Below are 9,628 nucleotides of genomic sequence, written 5' to 3'. Positions count from 1 at the left end.
TCCTCCTCCTAGATTATATAGGCCCTGTTTGGTTCATAAGTCCTAGAACTTTTTCTAGTCCCAACTAAAGTTCCTAGTCCCTAAAAAGTCCCTCCCTGTTTGTTTTCATGGACTAAAAAGTCCCTAGTCCTTCCCTAGAGGTTATTAAATGACCATGTTATCCCTAGTATACAGAAAAATAACAACCAAAAAACACCATGGGGCGGCGGGGCAATGGGTGCAGGGAGGGGCATTGTTGGAAAAGTCCCAAAAAGTCCCAAAAAGACTCTCTTTGAGAGTCTTCTTCATTTAGTCCCAAAAAGCAACTTTTAGTCCCTAGTAGTCCCTCCTATTTGGTTAAAAAGTCTCTAAGAGGGACTTTTTCTAGTCCTTTCACCAAAAGTCCCTGGAAACAAACACCCCCATAGTGTGCTAGGGGCGGTGTCATAACGGCCTTGTATTAATGTTCTTTATGGTCTCATGCACAACCAACTGTTTCATTGTCATTACTACTGGTAATCGCAATGCTTAGCTAGATATACTTTCGTTGGGCAATGTCAGCATTCAATGCACCATCAGATCATGCAAACCTCAGGTGTAGCCTCATGTAGTACATCCGACTACTGCTAGCCACAGGATAACCGACTGGTGGTGCTTGTTTAATGCGGAGTAGAATCTGACTGTTGCCACTTAGTGTCGGTGTATAGAAGTAGGGGTTCTACTCTGCACCCCTCTACCTGTGCACAGGCAGTCTGAGCCACGATCAAGGCCACACTTGGCAAGGCAAGGGAAGGAGGCCGAGGCCACAAGACGGTCAAAGCAACGCCAAGTCCAAATACACAAAAGAGTAAGAGGGCGAGGTAGGGTCCCCCGGCAAGACCCTTGCCGGGGCGGCCTCCACGGCCCCGGCAAGGACCTTGCCGCGACAACGTGCCCAACCCCAACGGAGCGTGCCACCCTCGAGCCCAAGGTTTCCGACAACCACATTGGAACCAAGGCTCGGGAGGCACCTCCATGATGGCATGTAGATCTTTGTGAAGACAAGAAGCACACATAATTGGACGAGGATTAGAAGACGACAAGCCTCGACAAAACCCTTGTCAAGGGCATCCACGAGACCTCCGGAAAGGCCCTTGCCGGGGACGACCACCGTGCCGCGACAAGGCCCTTGCCGGGGCCCCGGCAAGGGCCTTGCCAAGGACATCCGCGGGGCCACAGCCAGGCCCACACCCGCCAAGGTTCCACCGCCACTCCCATGCAGCTGCCAGCCCACCAGCTAGGCAGGCACCTGCATGTCGACATGAGGCTTCCAAGCCAACTCAGCGAGCGCCTACATGGTGGCATGCAAATCTTCCTGAAGGCCCTACCACCGCGCCACGTCAGCAGCCTGCCAGCCTACATGGCGCCGACCGCCTCGCTGCCCCGAGCGTGTGCCAAAGCAGGGCGAGGCGGCAGTAAAGGGAGGGGTACACCTAAGAGGCGCATTAAATGCGTCTTGTCCCGTAATGGCTAAGCGATAAGCTTAGCCACTGTGCACCGATGCCACCTCCTGTGTGCCACTGTGGCGATCCCCTTGACTATAAAAGGAGGCCCGATGCATCCATGAGAAGGATTCGGACCCTTGGACAAGTTAAACTCATCGTAGCTAGCTCAAGAACTCCAAGAACACATATATACACACCAAAGCAGGACTAGGGTATTACGCATCCTCACGGCCCAAACCTGGGTAAATGACCTGAGTGCTTGTGCTGATTGCTGATCCCACTCTGCTCATGACCCCGCGCCCCGCAACCGTAGTAGGGATTCCCGTGATCCCATAGATGTCGTTTCCACCGACATCTTTGGCGCCCCAGGTAGGGGGTGCAGTCGTCAGAATCTGGTTTAGTAGCTAGTCGAACAGCTCTTCGTCGCCATGGCTCCCAAGAGGAAGACGACCACGGCGATCAGTTCATCCGGAACCGGACTGCCTGTACCGGTGCGGGCCAGTAGTGGGCCGGTCGCGGAAAGAACCCGTGGCGTGACCCGCGAACACCCACATCACCCTGGTAGTCTAGACCTGGTGAGCAGCATCGTTCGTGCGCCAGGCGACGGGCCGCACGCCGGAAACTCCAGAGATGGAGTTGGGCCCCCCCACAGGTGGCACGGGGCCCTCCAGGGGCGTCGCCATGCCGCCCGATGGCGGCGCGACGGCCTCCAAGACACCAACACCGGCGCCCACGGCGCGTTCTTCCCAAGTTGTGCGCGATGAACAGTGCCACCCCGCTGGTGACCCTGGGCGCCGCCCTGGGAAGAGTCCCGCGTGTCCTTCACGGGACGAGGAAGGCTAGCATGCACTCCGAGGTGCTGGTGAAAATGGCGGACAGCCGCAGGGCCATGATAGAGCTCCTTCTAACATAGTTAGAAGTCGAAGCACGCCACGGTCCATGCAGTTTTCGCCGCCGCCCACACCAGCAGAAGCTCTGGCGCGCGCACAACTGCTCCTTGACTTTCCTCCTGTTGTGGAGAGGCTCGACGAGTGGAGAGCCAATGTCCGGAGCCTCGTCGGCATCGCCAACAAAGATGAGCCTCGGCCAGAGGGGCCCGTAGGCCGTCGCTCCGCCGAGCCACCGCATGCCAGCGGTGGAAGGGCCGGGGGCGATGCAGCCACGGTGCACTCTCCTCCCCCACGCCAGCCTCCGCGGGTGTCAATCCGTCTCGATCATGCTTGCGATAATATCTTCATAGCGTCGTCCGATCCGCGGACCCACCGCTACCAGCGTCAAGTTCTTCGAGAGCGAGCCCTTGAAGACGCTCGAACCACCATCGAGCGCCAACATGATGCATGCCACCAATCAGACAGACGGACAGGGCCCACTATGGACCACCCAACACTGGGAGGCTACGGTGGCCTACCCTACGAGGTGGGTTGTCCGGCCTTCACCCCCGAGCTGCGGCAGTTCCAGTGGCCCTCCCACCACACATTCAAGCTCGACGTTGGCGAGAAGTACAACGGCAAGACTCACTCGTCAGAGTTCCTCAGCATCTACACCATCGCGATGCAAGCTGCTGGAGCCTGCGGTGATAAGATGCTTGCCAATTACTTCCCGCTGGCGCTCAAGCCCAATGTTATGTCATGGTTGATGCACTTGCCGGTGGATTCCATTTCTTCTTGGTCGGATCTGTGTCATGAGTTTGTTGGTGACTTCACTGGAGGCCATCAAGCTCATGGCCAGGCGAGCGATTTGCACATCATCCCCTAGAAGGAAGGAGAAAACCCGCGCAAGTACATCCAAAGGTTCAGCCGAGTGCAGTACAACATCCCAGACATTCATCCCGCCGCCGTGATTAGTGAATTTCATCAGAATGTGCACAACCGCAAGATGCGTGAGGAGCTGGCGATGAACAAGGTCAAGGATGTGGCCGAACTTTACGTCCTGGCCGACAGGTGCGCTCGGGCTGAAGAGGGGAAGGAAGTACCCCGGCGAGGACGCCAGTGCGGAAACCGACTCCACAAACGACGACACCGCCGCCCCGACAAAGAAGGGTCGGCACCGTAATAGAAAGCGCAAGGGCAAGACTGTGCTTGCTATCGAGGGATCCGACGACACCGACACTGCCAAGAAGGCCAAGGCAAGCGACCCCGACAAGGAGGTTGCTGGGTGTGGCACTTGCCGGGCCTTGGCGACTGCCGACAAGCCAGGGGGCTCTAACAAGCAGTATTGCAAGATCCACCGCACCAAAGGCCACAACCTCTAGAACTGCCGACAAGTTGAGCTGCTCGCTGAGAAGCAAAAAGCTGAATATGAGAGGCGGGACAAAGAGAAGGGTCAAGATGGTGCCGAAGGATCCAGCAAGAAGCGTGGTGGCCAAGGAGGCCACCGCGGCAAGGATAATCAGCAAGAGAGGCCCGCCCGAAGCCGCGACAAGAAGCATGAAGACGATGATCATGAGGAGGACGACGAGTCCGGCAGCCATGAGTTTTAGAAGGCTACAGAGGCCATGTGCGTCGACGATGGTGCCTCGCTGCACGCATCTCACCGCCAGCTCAAGCAGTGGGTGCGTGAGATCACAGCGGTGGAGCCATCACTCGACGCACGGAAGCCACTTAAGTGGTCCAGCACGCCTCATCTTCAACACCGAGGAACACCTTGACCACACTACTGAGGTCGGGTGTCTACCGTTGTTGGTTTCACCAACGATCCGCAACCTCAAGGAGACGAAGATGCTAGTTGACGGCAGGGCCGGTCTGAATTTTATCTCACCTGTTGTGATCAAAAGGCTGCAGATTCCTGATGGAGATCTCGAAGAGACGGGCACATTTCAAGGGGTCAACCCGAGGAGGAGCCAACCGAAGGGAAAAGTCACGCTGCCCGTGACATTTGGAGGCGAGTTGAACTACAGGACGGAGAAGATTGTCTTCGATGTAGCCGAGATCCCCTTGCCCTACAACGGGATCCTCGGCCGCCCGGCGCTGGCCAAGTTCATGGCGGCTTCCCATTACGCCTACAACAGGCTGAAGATGCCCGGGCCGATGAACATAGTGGTCAAAACCAATAACAAGGAAACACTTGTGCAAGATCTGGAGGAGACGTTTGCAAATCTATGCAAGATCAACCTCAAGCTGAACCCTAAGAAGTGTGTTTTCGGTGTCCCGTCCGGCAAACTTCTCGGGTTCTTTGAGTCGCAGCATGGGATTGAGGCGAACCCAGACAAGATCAAGGCCATTGAGCAGATTGAGTCACCTAAGCGGATCAAGGATGTGCGTCGGCTCACTGGCTGTGTCGCCGGCATGAGCAGATTCATCTCCAAGTCTGCTGAGCATGCCCTTCCCTTTTTCAAGATCTTGATGAAGGCAAGCCCAATGGAGTGGATCCCGGAGGCCGAGGCAGCGCTGCAGGATTTGAAGAAATACCTCTCCTCCACCCCAATGTTGGTTGCGCCCAAACCACAAGAACCGTTGCTGCTGTATCTTGTGGCAACGAATCAAGTGGTCAGCGCCGCACTGGTGGCGCAGAGGGAGGATGATGAAGAGGCAGCGGCAACGACATAGTTGATGGATGGCGAGCCATAACTCTCCCCAGCAGGGCCTGGTCCCGGCAGGACCCACGCAACCGGGTGAAGTGGTGCAAAAGAATAAGATGGTGCAGCACCCGGTTTACTTTGTCAACTCCCTCTTGAAAGGGGATAGGTCAAGGTACGCCGGTGTACAAAAATTGCTCTTCGGCCTCCTTATGGCCTCGAGGAAGCTGCGTCATTACTTCCAAGCACACGAGATCACCATCGTCACCCGCCTCCCGTTGCAACGGATACTGCATAACCCAGATGCAATGGGGAGGATTGTGGAATGGCCCTTGGAGCTGTCAAGTTTTTGTTTGAAATTAGAAAGCACCTCGACAATTCAGAGCAGAGTCTTGGCGGAGTTCATTGCCGAATGGACCTCGACGCCCGACGAAGAAATCCAGGAGACCACTCTCCCCGGCAAGGAAACAAGTCGCAACTAGATTATGTGCTTTGATGGGGCTTTTTCGCTACAAGGCGCCGGTGCTGGTGTGCTTCTCGTCGCACCCACCGGAGAGCACCTCAAGTACGTGATCCAGATGCAATTTCCCAGGGAGATGTCGACGAACAACACTGCTGAGTACGAGGGATTGCTTACCGGTCTCAGGATCGCGGCAGACCTCGGGGTCAAAAAGCTCATCGTCAGGGGCGATTCATAGCTTGTTGTCCGGCAAATCAACAAGCATTATCAAAGCCCGTTGATGGAAGCCTATGTAGATGAAGTGAGGAAACTGGAGGAGCACTTTGACAGTATACAGGCAGAGCACGTCCCTTGAGTGGGGAACGACATTGCCGACTACCTATCGAAGCGCACCGCCCTCAAGCTACCTGTGAAACCAGGTACTTTTGTGCTTCGCTTAACTCAACCATCCGTTGAACCATCAATAGAGCAGAACTAGTGGAGGAAGTCAGGCCCCGGCAAGTACTTCGCCACCGAGCCCCCCGGGGCCGCTGGCGGAGATGTTGCCATGGAAGCCGAGTCTGCCGTGGGACAACCAACTCCGACGGGGCGCCAAGCCCTTGCCGTGGAGGCAACCGTTCCCACGGCAGAGGAAATGCCTTTGGTCCTTGCCGTCAAGTCACAGGCTCCAGCATGGGTGCATCATACCGTCCGATTCCTCCAAACAGGGGAGCTTCCTAAGGAGCAGGAAGAAGCAGAGAAAGTAGCCCGCCGGTCTGCCCTGTACCAGTTCATTGACAGCATTCTGTATAGAAAAAGACCAAAATGAGTGAAATTGAAGTGCATCCCCCGGGAGGAAGGATTGGAGCGATTGGCGGAGATACATGGATGCATATGTGGCTCCCACATAGGATCGAGGGCCCTTGTCGGCAAGGCTTTCGGGCAAGGTTTCTTCTGGCCCACTTCCCTCCAGGATGCGACGGCACTAGTAACCAAGTGTGAAGCGTGCCAGTTCCATTCAAAGAAGCTTCATCAGCCAGCTCAAGCCCTGCAGACAATCCCTCTCTCCTGGCCGTTCTCGGTCTGGGGGCTCAACATATTGGGCCCTTTTCCCCGTGCCGTCGGGGGCTTTGAGTACTTGTACGTTGCAATCAACAAGTTCACAAAGTGGCTGGAGGTGGAAGAAGTGAGGAAGGTGACCGCACAGTCAGCCATCAAATTCTTTAAGGGGCTACTTTTCCGCTTTGGTGTGCCGAACAGAGTCATCACTGACAACGGCACACAGTTCACAAGCCACGCTTTCATGCAATACATTGAAGACCTCGCAACAAGGTCTGTTTCGCTTCCGTGCACACCCACGGAGCAACGGCCAAGCGTAAAGGGAAAATGCTGAAGTACCGCGTGGCCTAAGGACGAAGACTTTTGACAGGCTGCACAAAAGCGGAAGGCGCTGGATTGATGAGTTGCCGGCGATTCTATGGTCGATCAGAACGACGCCAAATTGAGCCACCGGCCAGACGCCATTTGCCCTGGTATACGGAGCAGAAGCAGTTCCCCCCAAAGAACTCATATACGGGTCACCCCGAGTGCTCGCTTATGATGAGCTTGAGCAAGAGCAACTGTGGCAAGATGACACGATGCTCCTCGAGGAAGATCGTCTTCGGGCGGCTGTGAGAGCAGCACGCTACCAGCAAGCCTTGCTCCGCTACCATAGTTGCAAGGTTCATGCCCAAAGCTTTGAGGAAGGCAATCTTGTTCTTCAGCACGTTCAGTTGGCCAAGAATTCCAACAAGATGATGCCAAAGTGGGAAGGCCCTTATCGGGTAGTACGAGTCACCAGGCCCAACGCAGTCCGCCTGGAGACCGAAGATGTCATTCCAGTAAGCAACTCCTGGAACATCGAGCATCTTCGTAAGTTTTACCCATAAGGCGCGGATGCTGGGCTCCTCGGCAAGCCACCTTTTGTACAAGCCTTGCCGGCAAGGCATGTAACCCTCTGTACAAATCCAGGCGTAGACCCTGAGCATATATAAATGAAGCATTGGCGCCCTAAGTCATAGCATGCATGCTAGGTTGAGTCATTCCCTCAGTTAGGGTTGATAGTGCTTAGGGGCGACTATCCCCTAGCATAGAGGTCGATTTTGGATCTCTCTGTTCCTTTCCGTCCTCTTTGGTTTGCACGGTACATGAATATTTCTGCCGAGCTATATGGGAGAAAGAGAACAAGCCGGCGCTCCGGCCCCGGCAAGCCAAGCTTGCCGGGTGCTGAAGACACGAAGGTCCACCCACGGCAAGCTAGGGTTGCCGGGGGCTGCGGATTCAGATAAGTTTTCTTATCCCCTTTATGCATTTCCGTATAAAATTGGGACGTATGAAACCTCGTTTTATTCCAAGGCTGCCGTGCTCCATTCATTCCTGCCACCTGAGAACCTCTTCTTGGTTCGGAATTTGGTTGTAGCCGCGGCGGCAAGGAAGCAAGCGTAGGGCCCACCCCTACTTCGCCCCTGCCTCCGCCAAAGGCGTGAGTATGATCGAATGAAGTAGGGGAGCGGCAAGGCCTACTGCCGTGCAACGATGTCTATGTTAAAAATAACAAGGATTCATTCCTTGGTATGGGCATTGCCCACATACACAAGACCCGACAAGCACCCTTTTTCATTAATATGTTCCATACAGGTACAATTCATACGGAATGTAAACATGAGCAAGGGGATGACAAGTTATAAATCTAACTAAGGCCCGTAGGCTTACAAGCTAAAAAAAGATAAGGTGCCCGTAATACCTTTCTTGTCCCTCTCCTCGGGAAACGAAACAAGAAGGCAAGAGGGCAAAAGGAGTGCCTAGGCGAGGTATGAGCAACTGAAGGCGCTAAGAGAACATGTCGGTGGACGCCTGAGAGAGGGCTGGTGATGATGCTGCCGGAAGAAGAGTTGTAAGATGAGGCAGTGGTCCGTCAATACGCTACGAAGGCGTCGGTGCCATCATACTCCGACTTGACAGCCCTCCACCCGCCTTCTTCGCCTTCTCCAGCCTCCCCGCGCCAGCCGCCCAAGGAGGCGACCCCGAGAAGTTCAAGAGCCGGCCCCACCGGGAGAAGGGGCCCGGTGCAGACGCTGCTGCTGCCGACACCGCCCTGGGACGACGGGTTAGGCACCTAGTCGGACCCGTCATCCTCTCGCCTGCTACCCTCATCGTCGCTGCTGCTGTCCTCCTTGTCACTCTCGCTTGAAGAAGAGTCTTCGTCATCAGAGGAGCTCCCCATGCAGCACTTCAGGGGAGTCCCGAAGTCTCCAAAGACCTTGACGGAGAGGAGGCCGTTCTCCATTAATTTGATAGAGAATGAGCCCTGCTGTCAAGCCGTGGATGCGAGTGAAGGTCTTCCATCCGCGACGGAGATACATGACATGAGGAGCTGGGAAATCAACATCGGCCCATGTGCCGCTATTTCCACAACCCCTCATATGCAATCTCAGCGCCTACGGCGTATCGAGCTCCATCTCCCGAGCGAATGGGGTAGGGAGACGAAGGCGACGACATCGCCGGCCGGCGCAGCCTGATGAAGAACTCACGGGGCTGGTCCCCGACATGGCCCTCCATTGGGGGAGGGACCACCGGCAGAGGCGAGGCCAACGCACCGCCCCGTCCTCCTCTTCCCCGAGCACCACGGCGGCCTCGGCCGCGCCCCCTCCCCCTTCCCTTCGCGACCGGCTCCGCCGCCACGGGCGGAGGGGCGCATTGTCGAGCAGAGACCCTCGCCGCCACCATCAAAGCGTCAGCACACCCTCTCACCATGGCAGAAGGGAGGAAGAAGCAAGGATGGGGAGAGGCAGATGGCAAAGGGCTGAGGGGTACCGTCCCTCCCACTCCCCTCCTTATAAAGGGGCAGGGTCAGGGCTCGACCGCCCCTCTTAGCCAATCCAGTTCATTAAGGTGATAGAGGGCGAGGCCGTCGACCGCCCTCCCCGCCCAATTAAAAGCACGTGGGTATCAACCCACACGCACACGTCTTCCCATATTCCGTGCGCCTGTCACTCGCCTTGCGCCGTGCATGCGGCGTACGTGGCACGAGGGGCTGGCATAGTGGGACGCGTGGAACGACGGTTCCAAAGAAGAAAACGTAAATGAGAAGCAGCCCCGCAATCTTGAAGAGACACGCAGGCCACCTCTTTACTATTCACCTAGGGTGACGCAAGCACGCTTCGGTCACCCCAG

Source organism: Triticum dicoccoides, chromosome 4B, assembly GCF_002162155.2.
Source record: "Triticum dicoccoides isolate Atlit2015 ecotype Zavitan chromosome 4B, WEW_v2.0, whole genome shotgun sequence".
In the NCBI taxonomy this organism is placed as follows: Eukaryota; Viridiplantae; Streptophyta; class Magnoliopsida; order Poales; family Poaceae; genus Triticum; species Triticum dicoccoides.
This window is presented reverse-complemented; position numbering follows the sequence as displayed.